Here is a 22852-nt window from a genome sequence, read left to right as displayed (position 1 = left end):
GAAACTTACGTCTCACAGGTGTCGCTCAGCAGTAATCACGCCACCGGCCCCGCGTTGTTCTCCACACGGCCCTTACTCGTCCTGCTCGCCACAGGAAACATAATGAATGGCGACTGTAGAACCCAAAAGCCGAATCCCAGACATTTTGGGCGATCTCGAAACACATTTTCGGGCAGACTAGAGAGTAGCCTAGACGTGTTGTAACTGCGCTCTGTTACCGGTAGGCGTGGCCTCCTACCCAGACAGCAAACTGACATTGAATCAATGTGGAAACGACGTCTCTCATGACATTGAAACAACGTTGATTTTGCTCATCGAATTAACGTTGAACCAACGTCAGACGCGGCATTCTTCAAAGCTAAATGAAAATCGAAAATTGGTTTGCTTTCATAACGTTGAAACAACGCGTTGATTTCAAGTTGATTTTCCGTTAGTTTTGAAAGAATGACGTGTCTGACGTTGGTTCAACGTTAATTCGATGAGCAAAACAATGTCAGATCAACGTTGTTTCGATGTCATATTTCCACGTTGATTCAATGTCAGTTTGCTATCTGGGTAGGGCAGTGAAGCAAGTACATTCTGGGAGTTGTCTTTCATCCACATAAGCCAAAAATATATTTCAGTCTAGAAAGCTCCAAATTCAAAAATAATTTCACATTTCTTCTACATAAATGACCCATTTTGAATACATTTTTGGGTGAACTCTCCCATTAAGTAATTTTAGTACAGACAGTTTCTCAGCTGTAGTTCACCGACTGATACTGTACTCAATGATATTTACTTGGGTATTTACAACTCCTTACATGAGCAAAAGCAGTTTACAGCCTGGCTTAAAATACAATGGTCCAGAAATGTCCCCTGAAGGACAACAATAGTTTAAATCAGTAACAGAGTATCCAACCAGAAGAGCACCCATGAGGAAAACAGCTGAATGACCTAATGTATAATGTATAAATGCAAAAAGGCTGTGTGAGGATTAGGGTCATATAAAACATCATTAGCTCAGTATAAAACCAATAGAAGTCATCACCAGGGTTAGCAAACAAAGTGTGTAATCAACAGGTAGAGATGCACTTGCTCCCACCAGAACCAAAAAAAAGCCTGCTTAAAAAAAAAAAAAAAGTATGTGTGTGTTTGTGTGTGGTGACCTCAATTGAGACTGAATAAATCCTTTAGTTGTTTGCGAGTCAAAAGACATCAAAAAGGTGTTTGTTTTTTTCCACACACATGTTGTGCACAGACTTCACATGGCTGCAGAGCCCCAAAAGGGGAAAAAAAAATGGTGATGGAAAAAAATATAAGATGGCAGGGAAAACTATATTTCAACACCTGGCATCAATGAGTGCATTTTTCATGCTTGATCAAAACAACAGTTATGCTTAATAATAACCCAACCGTATTGAAGATCATTTAAATACCTTTAATTGTGTTGTTACATAAGCAAAACTTTGATAGTCATCAGCATTTTGTTGTAAACCCACTACATCTTCAGGAGACATTCATTTCTATGCAGGTCGTTTTAAAGCTGGTTTAACTGGTAAACCAGAAGAGTCGTGCAGATCACCAGCATGTTGAGCCATTCTGGCAGGTTAAGCTAGTTAGGAAGCATGATGAAGACACCAGAAGACATGCTGGTTAACAACATCCACAACCAGCCATTTAACAGTGGGAAGGTAGAAATCTCAGAAATGAAGATGAGAAGAGTTCTAGCATGAAATTATAAACGGAGGGAAATTCAGAAGAGAGAGATAGAGAAAGTTTGGAGGAGGGGGAAGACTACCCTGAGAACTCGGAGGACATGTGGGTTTGTGAGCGGATCTCTGGGGTCTGCCGTCAGGGAGAGAGAAAGATTAGAGATGATTGAATCCTGACTCGTGCTGTCTTCAAAGACTCCGAGGCTCATGTGAAAAGCAGTGGGGCAACTGTAATAAACATACAAGCCCTCAGCCACACTCTAATCTGTTTGAGGCTTCATAAACGCCTGGAGTCAGTCACATCGTGACGATTACTTTCATACCGTTCATAAGCCATTGCACAGAGTTAGCAGCTTTGAATCCACAACATTTGATGAAGTTACTAAATGCTAAAAAACCAAGAGTTTTGTCAAATGAAATATATGTAATTAAATGTTAAAGTATTAAATTCAGGATTTAAATAAATATTTTAAAGGAAGAATGTTATATACTGTATACAAAATATAATTTATTATTAAAAAAATATATAGAAACTTGTGGTTGTTCTAATCACATATAGAAAAACATTTTAAAAATATTAATTCATTTAATCAATTAATTTAATTAAACAAATATTAAATAAATTATGAAGTATAATATTATGAAGTATAATAATTTGTTATAAAATATAATATAATTATAATATATTAAAAAAATAAAATAATTTGTCTATGCCCATGACATTTGATTTCCTCACATAAAAAAGACAGAAGTGTTTAATATTCTCATATGGTTGACTCTTAAATGTTAATGATAGGAACAGAACCATGACTACAGGGCTGTCCCAGCGAGGGCCAGATGAAGGTATCACAGGGCCCCTGGCGATGTTGATTTTGGCAGTTAATCTCCATGTGACCGGTGGGGGACATATTTGGCCTTATTTAGCACTGCATCTCCTGCTTTTTGAAAACATCTATACAGACCTGAACAGTGGTCCAAATTCCCACATGAATAATCCGGTCCTGGCAAGTTCCCAAATTCAGAATATCCCAACTTATTAATGTATTATTAATTTAGGAAATGCAAATGAAATTAGCACTGTCAAAGATAAACATTCTTTGATTTAAATAAAAAGGGTCTGACCAAAATCTACTTTAAAAAAACAAAACGGAACATTTTCAAAATGCCAAAGGAACCTGTTTCACAGAATGCCTCAAGTCTATCACTAAAATGGCATCAGTCAATAATCCACTGTCTGACATTTCAGAAATCACATGTCAGCCAGCTGGATCAAAGAATGTATTTATTTTTAACAGATCCAGGAGATTGTCTATCGACTATGTCTGTGTATATGAGTGCAGTCCTAACCTCAGATATGATAGTCTGTCTCCAGAATGATGGATTTACATGTGTTAACTTTTTCCCGACCAGCATTTTCTAAAAAAATAAAAATAAAAGTTCCCATCCAGCGCCAGCATTTTTGATCATATTGAATATTATATATATATATATATATATATATATATATATATATATACACACACACACACACACACACACACACATACACACACACACATTAATAAACAATATATACTTTTTTAACACTAGATGTGGGAAAGTTTCATTAAAAAAAAAACATTTCAAACAAAAAGCTGAGAAAAATACTGCTTTTTCCGCTTTTTCGCTGTATGTTGTAAAAGACTAAATGTGTGCGCAACTTGTGTGTAAGCAACTTCTATTTGCTCCTAGTTTACACAGATATTCCTTGCTTATTTTTGGATCCAGAAGTGCTGTACTATTTCAGATAAATAAAACTCCCTCCAAACATAAAACAATGAAAACAGGGATTGCTGGAAATACCTGTCAATGGTAGGGAAGTGTTGTGTCATAAATGACAACGCATTCTCACCCCAAGGCGTCACCTTTGACCATGCTTCAATATTTGGCACTTTAGGCGTCCTTTAGCGTCACTTACATGACGCGATCCTACGGCGTCATCTAACTGACTCTAAAGGAAAGCGTCAGTTAGATGACGCGGTTAGGTTTAGGTTTGGGGTGGGGGTAGGGTACACACGATCCTAGGGCATCATCTAACTCAGGGGTTCTCAAACATTTTGGAGCCAGGGACCCCTTTCAGGGGTAAAAAAAAATTCCAAGGACCCCCCTCATATTTAAAACAGTTATTGAGCACAAAGTTAATGTGTGAGCGGCTAATGAAATATTTTTGCACAAATGGTCTCCACCCAGGATCCTATATGCAGGAATTTCTAAATAGCCTGAGGTCCCAAAAGTGATCTCGCTAGGCCCGCTAGGGATCCCCTCCCCAAGGAATTTTTGATGTTCTTGATCTACATATGTGCATTTTAATGTGTTTTAAGGCCCCACAATTGGATAACTATAGATTTTGAAGCATGTCAGTGGACAGTGGCATAGATTTTTTTTTTTTTTTTTGTCAAGATGTCACAAAACACAATCACATATTCCAAACAGAAATGGCCTTAAAAAAGAAATGTTTCAAGGATTAGGCCTATTCTGCACACAAATAAAGCCTATTGCCTATAAATACAATGCTGGCAATATGTTTAAATGGTGCATGTGTTGTTAATTTGAGCTTATATCCACTTTAATTAGCTAAAAAAAACATAGGGTATATGTTAAATATGAATCCATAATGCTAATACTCATCATGGGCACAGTTTGCTTCTCTTGAACTGCTTTTTCCTTTCCCAAAGTTGAGCTTGAATACTGCACACTGATTGTTTCAGTCGTTTGTTTAAAACTTCTATCTATAACTGTTTAGTTTCTATTTAGGCCTACATCTTATTTCGCACTTTATGACCGTTGACTGAAGCATCATGCGGCGGACTTTGAGTTCACGCCGACTCAAACATTTTGACATTGACAAGCTGTCATTTTTAGTCTGGTGACGCAGCTCAGACGAGAAGGTCGGTTATCATCGCGGTGTGCATCCTTGCAACCTCAATTGTGGGTACGGCCCTGTCACTATGCACTTTTATTTTGATAATGATCAGACTTGTAATGTCAAATCTAGCAGTGCTAGAACTGACAATGACATATTGTGTGCACACGCGAGACGCCGGCGCGCGATTACGTGGGAATTTTTCCTCAGCAGTGGAAACAGGAATACTTTTATGGTCATACAGATAAGGCAAGAGTACATCATCCGAAACGGCAAAGTGTCCATTTTTTATTTGTGTATAGGCTACATTATAAATGACTACGAAATGTCATGCCTTTTAAATACAGAAAACAACCGGATGCGGGTTCATGCCGTCTCTCTGTCTCCTTTCTGGCGCACAAATCAACCACAACGAATTATCTAAACGAATTATCTTATCTAAAGTTTTATATCTAAAACTTTACGTGTCTACTTTGTATTATTTGATGTTAAAGGAACACTCCGACTTTTTGGGACTTTAGCCTATTCACCTTACCCCCCAGAGTTAGATAAGTCCATACATACCTTTTTCATCTCCGTGCGTGCTATAAGTCTGTTTGACGCACCCACCGCTAGCCTAGCTTAGCACAAAGACTCGATGTGACTGGTTGCAGCTTTCATACTGATCCAAATGAGTGGCAAAATAACGCAAACGTTTTCCTATTTACATGTTGTGATTTGTATAGTCACATAATGTACAAATAACAAAGTCAAATGAGACACAGACATCTTTTAACCGTATAAAACCTGGGAACTATTCTCTGAAGGCGAAGCACTGCTACTTTGACGGCGTAATAACCGCATCACCGGAGACACGCCGTGGTGAGGAGCGGAGAGTTCGCTCGGTGTTTGGGTAATAGAGTCAGCAATTTATAAATAGTAAAAGCGTAGTTTAGAGTCATGGGTTTTCGCTCTATTGTAAATAGCTGCGACAGTAAACAGGGGAGGTAACCATGTTTCACAGAATTCCAACTAAAAACGCTGACTGGATGAAGAAATGGCTAACTTACTCTGGATATTTATCCAAACACACCTAAGATTATCAAGGGACATTATGTTTGCTCGGTACATTTCAATGAGGACGACTATTTTGAAAAAATGGAATTTGCCACACGGACCATAATGTGCTGAAGGATACGGCCATCCCATCGATAGCACAGACAGGATAAGTGGATCACCTGCGGCTGAGGTAAGTGTTCCGTTATGTTTTTAGATGACCTACTGTAACAGTGCCTTTAGCCAGATCTAATGTAACGTTAGTGAGACTATTATATGATTAGGGTATGAATATGTTTTTATCTTGATGCGGTGCGGACGCGCTTGGGGAAAAAAACGAGCGCGTTCACCGCGTTGAACTTGCACCCTGCGCGCGGCGCGCCTAGTAGCCTAAATTTGAAATAACCATGGAAATAACGAACTTGAGCGTGCAAAAGGGTACGATAGGCTGTGAGTTCATTGTGCAAAAACAATTTGTGCTATTACTTTCCCCTTATTCTATCCTATAGTAATGTAATACTGTATATTATATAGGCTACTGTTGAATACATTTGGTTCAGCTAATAAATTGCATTTAAAATATATTGATTCCTGTAATAATAATTATTTATTCATGTGATATTTATAAATCTGGGTGCGTTTTTGGTTGGAAATCAATGAAACATGGTACTGTATTACCTGGTCTCCCCTGTTTATTGTCACAGCTCATACAATAAAGCAAACACCCATGATAAACTATGCTTTTCTATCTAACGTTAGTAATTGCTGACTCTTTATTCCAACGCTGAGCGAAGCGAACTCTCTGCTCCTCGTCACGGTGCGTCTCAGGTGATTGTTATCTCTCTGCCCAAGTAGCAGTGCTTCCCCTTCAGAAAATATAGTATTTATACGGTCAAAAGATGTCTGTGTCTCATATGGCCTTGATATTTGCACACTCTGTGACTATACAAACCACAACATGTAAATAGGAAAACGTTTGCGTTATTTTGTCACTCATTTGGATTAGTATGAAAGCTGCAACCATTCACATCCAGTCTTTGTGCTAAGCTAGGCTAGCGGTGGGTGCGTCAAACAGACTTATAGCACGCACGGAGATGAAAAAGGTATGTATGGACTTATCTAACTCTGGGGGGTAAGGTGAATAGGCTAAAGTCCCAAAAAGTCGGAGTGTTCCTTTAAATGCATTATATGAGTTACTTAGGAATCAATAGCATGTTTTCAGATGATAAAGAAAACATGACTTATAGCACGAAAAAAACGTTAGGCTGTTATGAATTATTTCGCGGACCCCTGGCTATAGCTCACGGACCACCAGGGGTCCGCGGACCCCACTTTGAGAACCACTGATCTAACTGACGCTAAAGGGCGCCTAAAGTGTCAGATATTGAAGCATGGTCAAGTCAGTTAGGTGACGCCTTGGGGGTGAGAATGGGCTGTAAATGACGGAAAATCTCATCAATGGTGGGGAAATTTTGTGTCATAAATAATGGAAAAACTCGTCATTCGCAGGGAAGTGTTGTGTCATAAATTATGGAAAATCTTGACAATGGCTGGGAAACGTTGTGTCTCAAATGACAGAAAATCCTGTAATTGGCAGGGAAGCGTTGAGCCATAAATGACAGAAAATCTCGTCAATGGGGAAGCGTTATGTCAAAAATGACGGAAAATCTTGTCAATTGTGGGAAGAGTTGTGCCATAAATTACAGAAAATCTCGTAATTAGCAGGGAAGAGTTGAGCCATAAATTACGGAAAATCTTGTCAATGGCGGTAAAGTATTGTGTCATAAATAACAGAAAATCTTGTGTGGCGAGCAGGGCGAGGCCGAGGGCCGTGAGAGAATGGAGCGAGGCCAATGGTGTGATTATTGATGAGCGAGACCTGTACGACGCAGCGGTCTCGTTTCTCTCACGGAGGAGCAGACTCTTAAAAGGAGGAGCAACAACAGTGAAGGACGAGAGAGGACAGGCCTGGACTTATGTTTCTGTTTTATGATGTTGTTTTGTATTTGTTTTATTTTGTTATTAAAGTCTTTGAATGTTCGCCGGTTCCCTCCTCCTTCTTCTCACAAGAACGAATCAACATCTGCCGAAACCTGGGAGGAACGATGAACGCGCCCTCACCCACATTTTTTACCATTTTATTTTTTGTCTCAGTTATAATACTAGTCAGGTTTCTTGACTGCAAAAAATACATAATTTAGTGTTTCTGTAGCACAACTGTCAGAGAATGATGCTAGCAACCCCAATGGCTATAAATGCACATACTGATATAAAAATATCATTCTAAAATGGTCATATAAAAGAGAATAATACATTTCCTTAGCAAAACAGCAAAGAAAATGTGGTATTTTATATAATAATCCCTTTAAAACTCTCTCTCTCTCTCTCTGGGCTCTCGAGGAAGACCAATGTGAGTGTCTCATGTTAATGTGTGTCTGATCTCAGTACCACCCTAACATCTGCTGTGTCTGATGAGTCACCTCAGTCCCCAAATCACTATCAGCATTCCTTTACCCAGCCAACAAAAATGTGTCATCTCTCACATCAGATCAACTATTAATAAAGAGCAGACTACAAACCTCAAGAACAATGTGAAGAAACTTTTTTTTCTACAAGTAACATTTCTTTCTCCATTTCTCACTAACACAAAGATGTCCTAAATTCAGCAACTGAGGATGAATACAAAAAAAAAATAAATTAAAAAATATATATATATATGAAGAGTTCAGATGCAAAAGCCTCTAAATGCCATTTGAAATTTTCTTCTAAAATGAACATTTTTATCAAGCGTGTATATTTAAGTTCAGTAATTTCACTTAAATGACAATTAATAGGTAATCTTCATTGCCATTTGAGTGAAATTACTGAACTTAAATATACAAGCTTGATAAAAATGATCATTTTATAAGAAAATTTCAAATGGCACTTAGAGGCTTTTGCATCTGAACTCTTCATATATATATATATATATATATATATATATATTTGTATGTCATTTTTGGACCGTACTAAAGCATAAAATACTATAATATGATTGTAGAGATATAGGAAACATGCTTCGGTCACACTTCTTTCTCAGAAAAAAAAATTCTACAGCAATATATTCTACTTTGAAATGATTGTTCAGTGTCAGAATGACTGTTTTTGTTTTGGTATGCGTCTGTGTGATCCCACACACTGCCAATTTACCCAAAAGTATTTTGCCACCCCAGGTTGCGGTTAATAGAAAACACAACATATTGAAGCCATGGAAGCCAGCGAACAAACCGGGTCAGAGAATGCAGATTCTACAAGACCTAAAAAGCCTTGACAATAAAACCACTGCAATGCAAACGTATACATTATCTGATCAACTTACAGTGTTAGGCTCATTGCTTTCCATTGTAGATTGTTCTTGTTCCTGTTGCACGTTCAATCAGCTAACCCATGTGAGCGTCAAGTCTGATGATATTTTGAATTTGGACTGCAGTGCCAATTTCAACTGCTAGCTGTCAATATTACATACTGCACCTTTAACCCTTTGATGCACAACATGGGTCTAAATAGACCCGACTGAGGTTTCATTTTCTATATCTTTGCAAGTAATTAATTTCATCATTCAGTATTACAGGTATTCCTCAATTAACTTGTTTTACCCTTCTAATGTGCAACATGGGTCTAAAATGACCCGTATTCATGTTTATATGCTGAATATTTGAAAAAAATGCATTTTATCATTTATTAATCCAGGTATTATTTAAACATCTTGTTTTTGAATTTCACAAATCATTATGTTTATTTTTCCTTTCTTACTTTATAAACAAACATGGTTTTTGTATTCCTACATCAAAATCAAAAATGACCCATATAGGAACCTTTGATATTTATAAATAGTATATTTATGTTTTGATATTTATATATATATATATATATATAAATGTACAAAACTGTAGCACAAACATAAAAGGCATGCATGGTGTATAGATGTATACATCTTTGCTTAATTACCAGGCAAATTTCACAATGCAAAAAAAGAAAATATTGTTTTTAACCCTTTGATGCGCAAGCTATGGGTACTAATGCACAACATGGGTCTAAAAAGACCCGTATTCATTTCCTGTTGTAATTTTCTGTTATTTTATGCATGGCTTGGTATGTTTTTGTTTCACTTTTTGAAATCACATTTCATAATGAAAATATTCTAAATATGTTGTTTTCAATAATCACAAATTAATATTTTGATATTTCTTAGGTTTTGTGTAAATACATTAAGTTTACACACATGGGTCTAAAATGACCCATCTATGCAAGTGTGTTAAACCAAAAGAATAAAGACTTTTTGTTAAAATAACCAATGTCACAGTTTAGATTAACAAATTTACTGTAACTCTTGAAATGATTATTGGCCACTTTTTCACACATAACACACATATACTTGATAAAACTGAAATTGAACTTTAGTGTTGCGGGGATCTCCCCACCACCAATGTGCAGCACCCGGATGATGCGACAGCAGCCATAGGGCACCGCACCAAATGCCACCACACGATGGCTTATGTGACCGATAGAATTGATTTATGACCACAAAAAAAAAAAAAATGAATATGAGGGTACAAGGTTTCTGCTCAACAGCGATAATAAATACTTTTATTTTGTTGACCAAGCTAACATTACATAAAATAGAATATGTCGACTGCAAGCTAGCCAATAGTATTGGACATGTTTCTCTTTTGCACTACAATGGATTTCAAGGTCAAGGTAACCTTAGCCTAAACGTTCAAATATTAAGATATATCTAGATGTCTTTCACAAAATATCAAATATTTAAATAAAACTTGCATGCATGAACGAAAGCAGCCGTGTTGAATTGTGAAATGTGTGGCAGGTGAATCGTTTTCTGCAGTAAATATATTTATAACCAAACATTTTAATAAGTTTGTAATTTAAGTTTTTTATTTAACTATTCAGCTGACTATTTCATTCTGTCCCGGGACTACAGATGAAAAATAGCCTTTATTTATTTATTTATTTAAAATGTAGTATAACTTAAATTAGTTTTAATGCAAACTACTGTATTAAACTCATTAGATAATAATAGGAATTACAAAAAAGAAAAAAATATATATATTTTTTAATTCAGTTTATAAAATTTCTCATTTTTTTCTATTATTTTGGGTTGAGGGACAAGTTTAATGTGATTTGCCAAATAAAGTTCCCTGCATTTTGGAGATGGTCCTCACTGCAAAACATGAAATCCACAGGGAGGAGTCGGATCCAGATCCAACTCCTCCCACATATACCTAAACCTACCCAGCCCTACCCCCTTATCCCTAACCCCACCCCTAAACCCATCCAACTGCACCCCTCAGATCTGGATCCGACTCCGCCCCCTGGATCTCGTGCACTGCAATGAGGCGCTACTGGCATTTTAACTGATGCCATATTCATCTAACACAAAACTATTCACTTTGGTGAAAAATAAATCAAACATGTTACATCTGAGGGAAAGAAATCACACTCATACATTTAACATTTCATACCTCATTCCTGTTATTATAATTCACAGCAAGAGAGAGATTCTGAAAGAATCGATATGTGTGCCCAGCACACTTCTGATATTTGACGCTTGACATTCTCAGGCGCTCTGTACCTACGTGAGACCGTGGACCGGAGCGTTATCTGTGCCTGCCGCGCTCAGAAGGAAGTCTGGAGGTCAGAGGTCAGGGCTCAGTGTTCCTAACGCAGTGAGGAGAGACAGCAGGGGTGCAAGATATGGAAAGACACATTAGGACAAAAAGAACAGCCTTAGAATTTCACACAGAGTCTCAAAGTGCAGTAAGTCTCTGTTGCTGGCAAACCACTGATAAATGTCCTCAAGCGAAGCTATTGTGGCTCTGTGTGTGTGTGTGTGTGTGTGCGTATACTCTCATCACTAACTACAGTAGAGGGTTCCTCTGCAGTTGTGGAAGGGAACAGCTGGGTGAGGTTCTCTTAATGTCAGAAAGTGAGGGAGAGAGAAAAAAAGCATCGATTCCACTGTTCTCATGTTTAAATGCTTTCACATTTAAAATGGCACACACCAGTCAGAGAGAACAGGCCAAATCTCTGCAGAGAGAGTGATTGTGTTCATGTTTGCAGGCTGACAGAGCGTGATGTCTCTTGCCTTGCCGGTGGCTGGGTAGTCATACTGAGGTTCAAAAGAGTGAGACGAACAAAGAGACAGATATGAAACACGTCACCAGACAAACTCTGTCATTAATTCAGTTAACTATTTCTTCTTAAAGGGATAGTTCATGCAGAAATGAAAATCGTCTACTCCTATTCGTGTTGTTATAAAACTGTATGACTTTCTATCGTCTGTGGAACATAGTTGAGATGTGTTGAATAATGTTTTTTCTTCATACCATTAAAAGCCAGTGGGGTCCAAATCAACACTGGCCCTCATTGACTTTTATTGTATTGACAAAAAACACAGATTTTTCACTTCAAATCTTAAATATATATTTTTATAAATTGTACAAGATATAAAATAAATGAAATGCAAGGCTAGTTAAGTGTCCTTAAAGGTAGCTTATTTCTTAATATAAAACTGCACTTCATAATAATCAAATGAAGTTTCAATTTAAAGTACATTTTAAATCTTTGTTTTAATAATCTTTTGTCATTTTATGTCGTTTATGATTATTTGTTGCTGCCGGTTGCTGCATGTGTTGCTTGGAACTACATTGCGTGGCAGAGGAATAAATGTGTTATAACGTTATATTTGTTGTTGCTGGTGTAAAATAAATATTAAAATGAATATTTTTATTGAGTAACCGTTTTATAAAAGCAATAAGGCCCTTGAAGCCGTGTTTTACAGTGATTTTAGAACTAATTTTTATTCCTAACAACACCACTTAGCTGTTCTAAATTCTTATTGCTTTAATTTATTTTGTTGTGTTGACTAACATGCTAAAGCACAATTAGTTGATTATCATTTTTTATTCAAAATTACATTTAGTTTATACGTTTTTTATAGAAATGACATCAAAGTATATTTTAGTGTACCATAAAAGCTTTTCAGTACATTTGGCCGTACTCTTTAACCATTTTTCAAAGGCAACAGTAATAAGCCACAAGTAATTATGAAATTACATATTTAAAGATATACTTAAATACTACATAAAGGAGTAGTTCACTTTTGAAAAAAAAACTTTTGCTGATAATTTACTCACCCCCATGTCATCCAAGATGTCCATGTCTTTCTTTCTTCAGTCGAAAAGAAATTTAGGTTTTTGAGGAAAACATTCCAAGATTTGTCTCCATATAATGCACTTTACTGGTAACCAAACGGTTCAAGGTCTATCAATCTATCAATAAGGGTCTTATCAAGCGAAACGATCGCTCATTTAAAAAAAACAAAAAACAAAACAAAGTTTAAGTTTTATAATCTCAAATGGTCGCCTTGCTCTGTTTTGTGATGCGCGTTATGTGACTCTCCTGTTCAAACCCGTTCATCAAAATGAACAAATCTTTTTCCGAGTCAATTCGTTCATTTAGTTCGTTGAATGAACCAAATCACATGAAAAAAGATTTGTTCATTTTGATGAAGGGGCGACCATTTGAGCTTATAAAACTTACATTTTTTATTTATTTTTGAAATTACCAATCATTTCGCTTAATAAGACCCTTATTCATCGTCTAGAATCCTTTAAAGCCCTCTGAAACAGTCTTTTGGACCTTGAACCATTTTGTTACCAGTAAAGTCCATTATATGGAGAAAAATCCTGGAATGTTTTCATCAAAAACCTTAATTTCTTTTCGACTGCAGAAAGAAAGACATGGACATCTTGGATGACATGGGGGTGAGTAAATTACTGTGTCAGCAAAAGTTTTTTGAAAAGGCAACTACTCCTTTAAGTGAGAACTGAAGTATTTCTGTAAGTACTCTTTTCAATAATACTTTCTTCCACAAGAATAATCCTTTAATCCCAGCATAAAACCTACATGATAAAGTCCATCATAAAGAAAGTCGTCATCATTTATACAAACTGAAGCTGTCAAAGTTCATTTTTTGCTCCCCATATTTGAATGGCTATACAGTATATTACGGTGTTTCATGGGCACTATGTGCTCAAAACACACTTTGTGATTTTATCTAGTATACCTAAATGCTAAACAGAAAGGCAGGAGCATAATGAAATGTGTCCCAGCACCACAAACACACACTTCCAGTGCCAGTAATTTACACTTCAAAGCTGTGTGTCCTCTCTGCCCTGCATGCAAGCTTCCTCATTTATACAAGTACACACACATCACATGATGACTGCAACACCAAAAAATATCACACATACGCACACAAAAGTCCCTGTATGTGTGTATCCTCATTTAGACGCAGTAAGATCTCACCCACCCACACACAGGCACAAACAATTTGAACTAGTCTTGGCTGGACCTCTATATTTCCGTCCCCTCCCTTTCATGTGAAGAAGCACCATGTTTTTATCTCAGCGTTGGCTCAAACGGTGTTTTGTTTGTTGCTTACTGATTGTTTATATATGTTATTGGCTTGCATTAAAGCAGCATTATGTTATTTTTTAAAATTTTGCTCTCGGGGTCCCCCTACAGTTGGCAAACAGTATTGTCTTCTACTACTGTCGTAAAATCTGTCATGGTTACACCCAGTAGCGGTTCTAGGCACGGGCGAACCGGGCAGTCGCCCGGGGCGGCATTTTTTCATGTCACATGGGGGGCGGCACGAGCAGTTAAAAAAAATCCTCTGTGCCGCGAAGTTTTTCTATTTTTTATCATTTCGATTCAATTATTGGCAATGGCGCCCTGCTTGCTGAGAAGGTGCCGTGCGCAGAAGCGATGTCAAGGGGATCTCCTGATTAGTTCACGTATCGCGTCTTTTGCGCGCTCGAGGTTGTTATTTCAAATCCTCTTTGTTTCAAATAGGCGCACGGGAAGCGCGCTCATTATGCGCTCACTGGAAGCGCGCTCATAAACTTTAGAGTATGGACGTGCACCCAAACACTTGGGTGTTTTTTCTCTTCTCCGTAAATAAATCTTTCAGCAGAGCTACAGCTAACGTTTTTCTGGAAATACATTAGCTACTAAAACATCTTTGTCATTGTGGAGAGCGCAGGGTAATGAGTGCATGGTTCTATTGCAACGACAGCCATGGGAAAATCGGTACGAATTTTACTCTTAATAATAAAAGAAAAGCTATATTGTGCATTATAAATGTCAGGAATGTATCTTTATTGACTCATTCTTTTTATTGAGATGATTTAAATGCTGAAATATGAGGTTTATCTTTTTATAAAACCTTTTTGTTAACCTTTTTTTAAGTTTAGTAGGTAAGATAAAAGACACTCCTTAAAACAAATCTTTAATGTTATTAACTTGGTGAATTGATTTCACTATTAGGCTTTTTGAACAAAATTCTGTGTATGTGATCATTTTGGTCACTATATTATAATTGTCATAATGATCAACTAAAATCAACTTTAATTATGTGTTTTTACAGTAGCCTATAATATGCAAAAAAAATTTATTTGGGGGGGAGGGGAGGGGGGGGGGGCACTCGAAGGGGGTCTCGCCCTGGGTGTAATTCAAAGTAGAACCGCCACTGGTTACACCTGGGAATACACACATTTGTTGACAAGCGATACCCCCGAACTCTGCAGAAAGAAGGAGTTCTCACATCTTGGGCAGACTCCAGTGTTGTGTGTGAAATGTCTTCATCACAGATACATTGGCATATATTTCAGAATGTCTTATAAATATAGTGTCATGGGCTTTAGTTTTTTCAAATGTCAAAAGATCGCGCAGCTCACGTTTACAAGCCAGCGTCTATATAGTAACGTTAGCCTATTGGCTACTGTTTTACATAATGGCAACGCATTCTCACCCCAAGGCGTCACCTTTGACCATGCTTCAATATTTGACGTTTTAGGCGCCCTTTAGCGTCACTTACATGACGCGATCCTATGGCGTCATCTAACTGACGCTAAAGGAAAGCGTCAGTTAGAGGACGCGGTTAGGTTTAGGTATGGGGTGGGGGTAGGGTACACGCGATCCTAGGGCGTCATCTAACTGACGCTAAAGGGCGCCTAAAGCGTCAGATATTGAAGCATGGTCAAAATGCTTCCCAAGGCGTCAGTTAGGTCACTTTATGTGGCCAAGGGCGAAGCTACACAACACATTACCAAGAGTAAACTGATCGCCCGCATGCTCTGTTTCTGACGCTTTACATTTGGTTTTACTTTAAACCGCTCGTTGGGCTCTCGCGTCGGAATTTGAGGAAGTGGGCGAAGTGATGTATGCCATAAAGCAGTCAAAGTTTGTAGTTCGTTTTGTGCTCGGGTTCCTACCCACACCCTGAAGTTACAGAGTGCCAGTAAAAGAGATACAGACACTGTCAGGCTATGGCAGACCTGTCATTCAACCTATTGTAAGTCGATCTCAAGGGTTTTGGAAAAATATTATAAAGGTTGAAAAACGACATAGTGCTGCTTTAAAATCACATTTATTATGATTATTATAGTTTTAGCACCTGATGCAATTTCAAACATGCGCATGTGACCTTTTAGCCTTAATTGCACTAAGAAAAAAAGGCAGATCAAAGCATCTATGAACAGATCTACATCATTTCCAGATCATCATGTCCAGAGAGAGACAGTAACGATCGTGTCCCTTTATGGCCACCGTGTACCCATCCTCTGATGGCAACTTCCAGCAGGATAATGCTCAAATTGGTTTCTTAAGCATGACAATGAGTTCACTGTACTAAAATGGCCCCCACAGTCACCAGATCTCAACCCAATAGAGCATCTTTGGGATGTGGAGGAATGGGAGCTTCGTGCCCTGGATGTGCATCCCACAAATCTCCATCAACTGCAAGATGCTATCCTATCAATATGGGCCAACATTTCTAAAGAATGCTTTCAGCACCTTGTTAAATCAATGCCATGTAGAATTAAGGCAGTTCAGAAGGCGAAAGGGGGTCAAACACAGTATTAGTATGGTGTTCCTAATAATGCTTTTAATATGAGCATAAAACTGCATCTCAATGCTAAAGCAGCATGGAACTTCTTTGGCTCAAGAATATTAATTGGGTAATGTGACTGGATGGTGATGATGATGATAAAGATAACCCTAAGTTCAGCTTAAACTCATTAATATTCATGAGCTCCTTTCCATAGAATTACATCACATGGGCCTGCCGCTGGATGTCCATACTAAAATTGCTTTTTTGTGGTGCTAAAAAATGTCTATGATATTAAACCGGGTTGTTCAGGTAGCTGCTATAAACATCATATTTTTTTTTTTTCTCTGTTTATCCAACACTCTTTTCAAACTGCTCTCCATAACAATTGGCCTGAAAGAGAATATTCACCTCAACACAGGCCCGGTGGGACTCTCTAATAGGTCCTATTGCGTGACGAACTGCAGACTGATAAGTTTTATAATGCAAAGACGCGGGTTTGTGTAGCTAGAAGTGTTTCTTTTAGCATACTTGCATAGGCTACGCTTCGGGCTTTGAAATGAAAACAGGCAACGTTAGCAGAGCAGTTGAGTTGAATTTGCAATTAATGTGGCATCAGCAGGAACAAAGGTACAAGCGTGTCCTGCATGTAAAAATGCACACACATACACACACACACTCTCCTACATGCACTCACACCCTTGCTCAGCCCTAGGGGACTCTCCTTTCCTTCTGTCAAACACCTCCATGTTAACAAAAGGCAATTAAACGCTGGCTGCTCACATCTATTGATCATATCTTACACAATGCACTGCGCTGCCAATGTAGAACAACAGGAGCCATATTCAGCCAGAAATCCCCTGCCTCCATTCACCCTCGGCAAGACGGACGCCCATCTAGAGATGCATATCTGCTCATTTAACACTTGTTCTCGGGAATCTCACAAAACATCACATTTTACCCCGCAAGTTACAAGAAAAATAGAATTAACTCAATTTTGCATAAATAAAACATGTGCTTTGCATTGTAACATTATTTTTATAACAACTAAGTACATTTGCCCTTGAATAGCCATTACCAATATGACGGGAAGTTTCACTTTTAAGCCTTTTCTTGTAATTCGTATTATTCGTCATAGAGATTTTCATGACTTAATACAGTCATTTTTACCAAAATTGGTTAAATAGTACACAAAAAAAGTGTACATTTATTTTTTTTTTTTAAATTAAAGTATACACAATTTAAGCATACCAAACAAAGCACATACTGTATAATGTAAATAGTACATAATATAAACAATTATAATGTAATATATAATTATATCATTTATATTATATATTATATTTAAAAAATACATAATGGTTTGTTTTTGTATATACATTTTCCTATATATATATATATATATATATATATATATATATATAGTATATGGGAGGATATTAAGAGGGTCACCTTTGATTGATTTGAGATATATATATATATATATGAAGAGTTCAGATGCAAAAGCCTCTAAGTGCCATTTGAAATTTTCTTCTAAAATGACCATTTTTATCAAGCTTGTATATTTAAGTTCAGTGATTTCACTTAAATGGCAATTAATAGGTAATCGTCATTGCCATTCAAGTGAAATTACTTAACTTAAATATACAAGCTTGATAAAATTGATCATTTTAGAAGAAAATTTCAAATGGCACTTAGAGGCTTTTGCATCTGAACTCTTCATATATATATATATATACACAATATATGGGCAGGAGATTTACCCATGTGTTACATGCTTTGGGTCCTGATAAGAAACCAAAAGAGTTAAGCTATCAAAGGTGACCCTCTTGCTCAATATCCTCCCAAATGCCGCACAAACAGTGAATTTCTATCCTGACTTTTAAAAGCTTTTAAAAGGTCTGAAGATGAAATAAGACTCAGTGTGAGAGAGGAATCCTGATTACAGACAGATACTGCAGACGAAAACAAGAAAGGTCAGTGAGTGCAACAGATTGGAACAAAAGCAATGACCTTGACCTGATAATCCGTGTGTGCGTGTGTGAGTGTGTGAGGAAGATGATGCAGTACACAGCCTCTCCTCCACTGCACGGTGTGACCTGTACCTCTGTAAAAAGGGCAAGGTGTAGATTGATTCTCTCCACCTGCTGACCTTTAGGACCGGATCTGATATGGCCTGCTGATTAGAGAAGGAGAGAGATAGAGAGAGACAGAAACAGTTTGTGTGTGCGTGTGCGTGTGTGGGAGTATTTCATAGATAACAAAAGAAGCAACAGAGTAAGAAAGTAGACGTAACATGGCTTGAAGGTTTTAGCTGGTTTGATCTAGTCTAGCTAGTCCTCCAACCTGGTGTACACCGTGGATATAAAAAGTCTACACACTTCTGTTAAAACAGCTGATTTTTGTAATGTGGAAAATTAAATATAAATCATGGCAGAACTGTTGCACTTTTAATGTAAAAATTACAACCAATGCAAGGTCACTGACTGAATACCAAACTGATTTTTTTAAACCTTAGAATAACTAACTTCCTGGAACTTCTTAGTTGTGGCACCCTTTATTTTTTAATTTAAAAAAAAAAAATTACAGAGCTCAGCAAATCGTCTCTGGTTACGTATGTAACCCTAGTTCCCTGAAGGGAACGAGACGCTGCGTGTAAACGCCGTGGGAACGCCTCTGCGTGACGAGTCATGAAGCACGTATGAAATCTGTCCAATGGCGAGACGGAACGTCATAGGCGGGGTGACGTATCGACCAGGAAACTATAAAGCATCCCCGAAACACAAGCGCAACAGCTTCTGATAGGACTGAAGCAAGCGCTCACGGGCATGCTGGGAGTATGGCATAGACACGCAGCGTCTCGTTCCCTTCAGGGAACTAGGGTTACATACGTAACCAGAGACGTTCCCATTCAGGGAACTTCGAGCTGCGTGTAAACGCCGTGGGAACGCTAATACCAACGCCGCCATGCGAGCAGGTGTCCGTTGTATGAAATCAGGCACATATTTAGACGAAAGCACCTGCGCCCCTGGAGCGGAGCTACCATACCCCTGGTTGAGTGAGCCCAGACAGCCAAAGGAGAAGGCTGACCGGCGGACTCATATGCAAATGAGATGGCCTCGACCACTCACTTACTCAACCTCTGCTCAGATGCGGGACAACCTTTCTTCGGAGGTCCAAAACAAACAGATAACTGTTCAGGCTTTCTCCACAGGGCAGCTCTGTGGACATAAGCATCTAGAGCCCTCAGAGGGCAGAGCAGATTAGTTTCTCTTGGTCTGACCTCACAATACCACGAAGAAAAAGAATTACCAATGGGTATCTCCCGTGAAAAGCTCCACTCAAAGGGACGTGGTAAGCAGATAGGCCACCACATACACCTTTAGTGTGGAGTGGGATAACCCTGTGGAGAAATGCTCCAAAGGAATTCCAGCACCGCCACACCGGGCAGTTAACTGGGTCCAACTGGTGTTCTCCCCACCAAGAGGTGAAACATTGCCACCTCAAGGCATATAATCTCCTCGTGGACGGAGCTCTGGATTGGAGGATGGTCTCCACGACCTCAGTCGAGAGACCCGATTCTATGAGCTGGGCCCCCTCAGAGGCCAAGCCACAACCTCCATAGATCTGGGCGGGGGTGAAGTATCGACCCGCATCCATACTCGGGCCGGCCAACGCGGGGCTACTAACAGTAGAAAGACCCCGACTCGGTGAACCCTCTCCAGAACTCCTGGGAGCAGAGCAATCGGGGGAAATGCGTACAGGGGTGACCTCGGCCACTCCTGTACCATCGCATCCAACCCCAGAGGGGCTGGTGGATACAGAGAAACCACAGCATGCAGTGTCTCAGTCCCTGGATTCAAATAGGCCTACCTCGGTATGACCGAAATGACTCCATAGGAGCTCCACCACCTCGGGGTGGAGTCTCCACTCCCCGGGCCTCGGCCCCTGCCTCGACAGGATGTCTGCTCCCCGATTTAAATATCCTGGGATATATAATCGCCAAAGAAGAAGCTTCCCCTGGGCCCACAGAAGGATCTGGCGCTAGCCTGAATAATGGACATGAGCGCAGACCCCCTTGATGGTCTATAAAAAGACCCCCGATGTGCTGTCTGACCGGACAAGAACATGGTGACCCCTCAGGTCTGGGAGAAAGTCCACAGACCCCGGGCTGAGCGACCACTCATGATCGCCCCCAGCCCGTGAGGGAGGCGTATATCGTTAGCTTCTTTGGAACAATGAAGTAACGGCTGTAATACCCCAACTCTCTGTCGGGGGGAAGAACTCGTTCTATCGCCCCCTTCAGTAACAGAGCTTTCACCTCTTGTTCCATGACCAGAGCCTGCTCGGGGGATACCACTGTAGGCAAAATCCCCCGAAAACAAGGCGGACGTGACCTGAACTGGATCGCGTACCCGCGTTCGATAGTCTGCAGGACCCATCGAGATATATTTGGAAGACTTTCCCATTCTGCCAGAAATTCCACTAAGGGTACCAGTCTCTCGAGACTGGCCTCTGGAGTAATTATAGAGACAGAAACAGTGCCCTGTGACCGCGCACAGGCAGGGTTTAACGACTGTTCTGTATCGCTCCTCGGAGCAAACGAGCTTCCCTCGGGAAACCACTCGCTAGGACCGTCTGCGCCCACCCTCACAGGCAGGTTCAGCAGAACGGGTCCCTGCAGACCCCCCTGGTGGTTTATGTAAGAGACCACAGACATGTTGTCTGACCGGACAAGAACATGATGATCTCTGAGGTCTGGGAGAAAGTGTTTCAGAGCCTGAAACACCGCCATCATCTCTAGACAATTTATATGCCATCGGAGATGATGGTCTTGCCACAACCCGCGGGCCGAGCGACCACTCATGATCGCTCCCCAGCCCGTGAGAGAGGCATCCGTCGTCCCCGATACCCGGCGACACGGGGCTCCCAGCGCAGGTCCCAGGGACATGAACCAAGGTTCTTTCCACATAGCCAGGGCACGGAGACCACGTCGCGTGACCTTGATCTTGCGGAGCGGCTTTCCCCTCGGGGAGAACCCCTTGGTCCTGAGCCACCACTGTAGTGGTCTCATGTACAGCAGGCCGCACGGTAACACGTTGGATGCTGCTGCCATCAGACCCAGAATTCTCTGGAATTCCTTTACAGTGAGTGACTGGCCTAGCTTCACTTGCTTGACAGTCGAGATAATCGAGGCTATACAAGCCGGCGACAGACGTGCCTGCATCGTCGTCGAATCCCATACCACGCCTAGAAAAGTGGTCCGCTGAACTGGCGAAAGCACACTCTTCTTAGCGTTGAGTCTCAACCCCAACCTTCTGATGTGGGCGAGGACGGCATCTCGATGCCGAATCGCCTGATGCTCCGATTGAGCCAGAATCAACCAATCGTCGATGTAATTTAAAATGCGAATGCCCTGGAGACGCAGCAGGCCAAGGCCGCGTCCATGCATTTCGTGAAGGTTCGAGGAGATAACGCTAGGCCGAATGGAAGGACCCGATATTGGTACGCTTCGCCCCAAAAAGCGAACCTCAGGAACTTCCGATGTTGCGGAAGGATGGAGATATGGAAGTACGTGTCTTTTTTTAGGTCTATCGTGACAAACCAGTCCTCGGACCTGATCTGTGACACGATCTGCTTGAGAGTCAGCATTTAGAACTTGAGCTTCCCTACTGACCGATTTAAGAGGCGCAGGTCTAAAATCGGACGCAGCCGCCCATCCTTCTTTGGAACAATGAAGTACCGGCTGTAATACCCCAGCTCTCTGTCAGGAGGAAGAACTTGTTCTATCGCCCCCTTCAGTAGCAGAGCTTTCACTTCTTGTTCCATAACCAGAGCCTGCTCGGGGGTCACCACTGTGGGCAAAACCCCCCGGAAACGAGGTGGACGCGACCTGAACTGGATCGCGTACCCGCGTTCGATAGTCTGCAGGACCCAACGAGATATATTTGGAAGACTTCCCCATTCTACCAGAAATTCTACTAAGGGTACCAGTCTCTCGAGACTGGCCTCTGGAGTAGTTTTTAAAAACAGAAACAGCGCCCTGTGACCGCGCACAGGCAGGGTTTAACGACCGTTCTGTATCGCTCCTCGGAGCAAACGAGCGTCCCTCGGGAAATCGCTCGCTGGGACCGTCTGCACCCCCCATTACAGGCAGGGTTGGCAGAACGAACCCCTGAGGGCACCGAGAGAGAGCGGGCGCCGGATTCAGCGGCGAACACCTCTGTCTCACGGTGGGGACCACCCTCAGTAGCCTGACACCAGTGGCGT

The 22852-nt window shown here is 40.2% G+C and overlaps 1 long non-coding RNA gene across 3 annotated transcripts in view; it reads right to left on the bottom strand.

The window, feature by feature from the left end:
• LOC148981407 (uncharacterized) overlaps window positions 1-22852 on the bottom strand; it is a 315293-nt gene that overhangs the window by 215274 nt on the left and 77167 nt on the right. Inside the window, exon 3 of one of the 3 annotated variants that reach the window (XR_016168509.1) lies at window positions 18397-18761. The exons of the other annotated variants lie outside the window; for them this stretch is intronic. This is a non-coding gene — a long non-coding RNA (uncharacterized LOC148981407). Of the gene's footprint in view, window positions 1-18396; window positions 18762-22852 lie in introns of those variants that run through there. 3 annotated transcript variants of the gene reach the window in all.

Source organism: Pimephales promelas, chromosome 5 (assembly GCF_988280905.1).
Source record: "Pimephales promelas chromosome 5, fPimPro1.hap1.1, whole genome shotgun sequence".
In the NCBI taxonomy this organism is placed as follows: domain Eukaryota; kingdom Metazoa; phylum Chordata; class Actinopteri; order Cypriniformes; family Leuciscidae; genus Pimephales; species Pimephales promelas.
The sequence above is the reverse complement of the archived record's forward strand: the minus strand, read 5'-3'. Positions and strand labels throughout refer to the sequence as shown.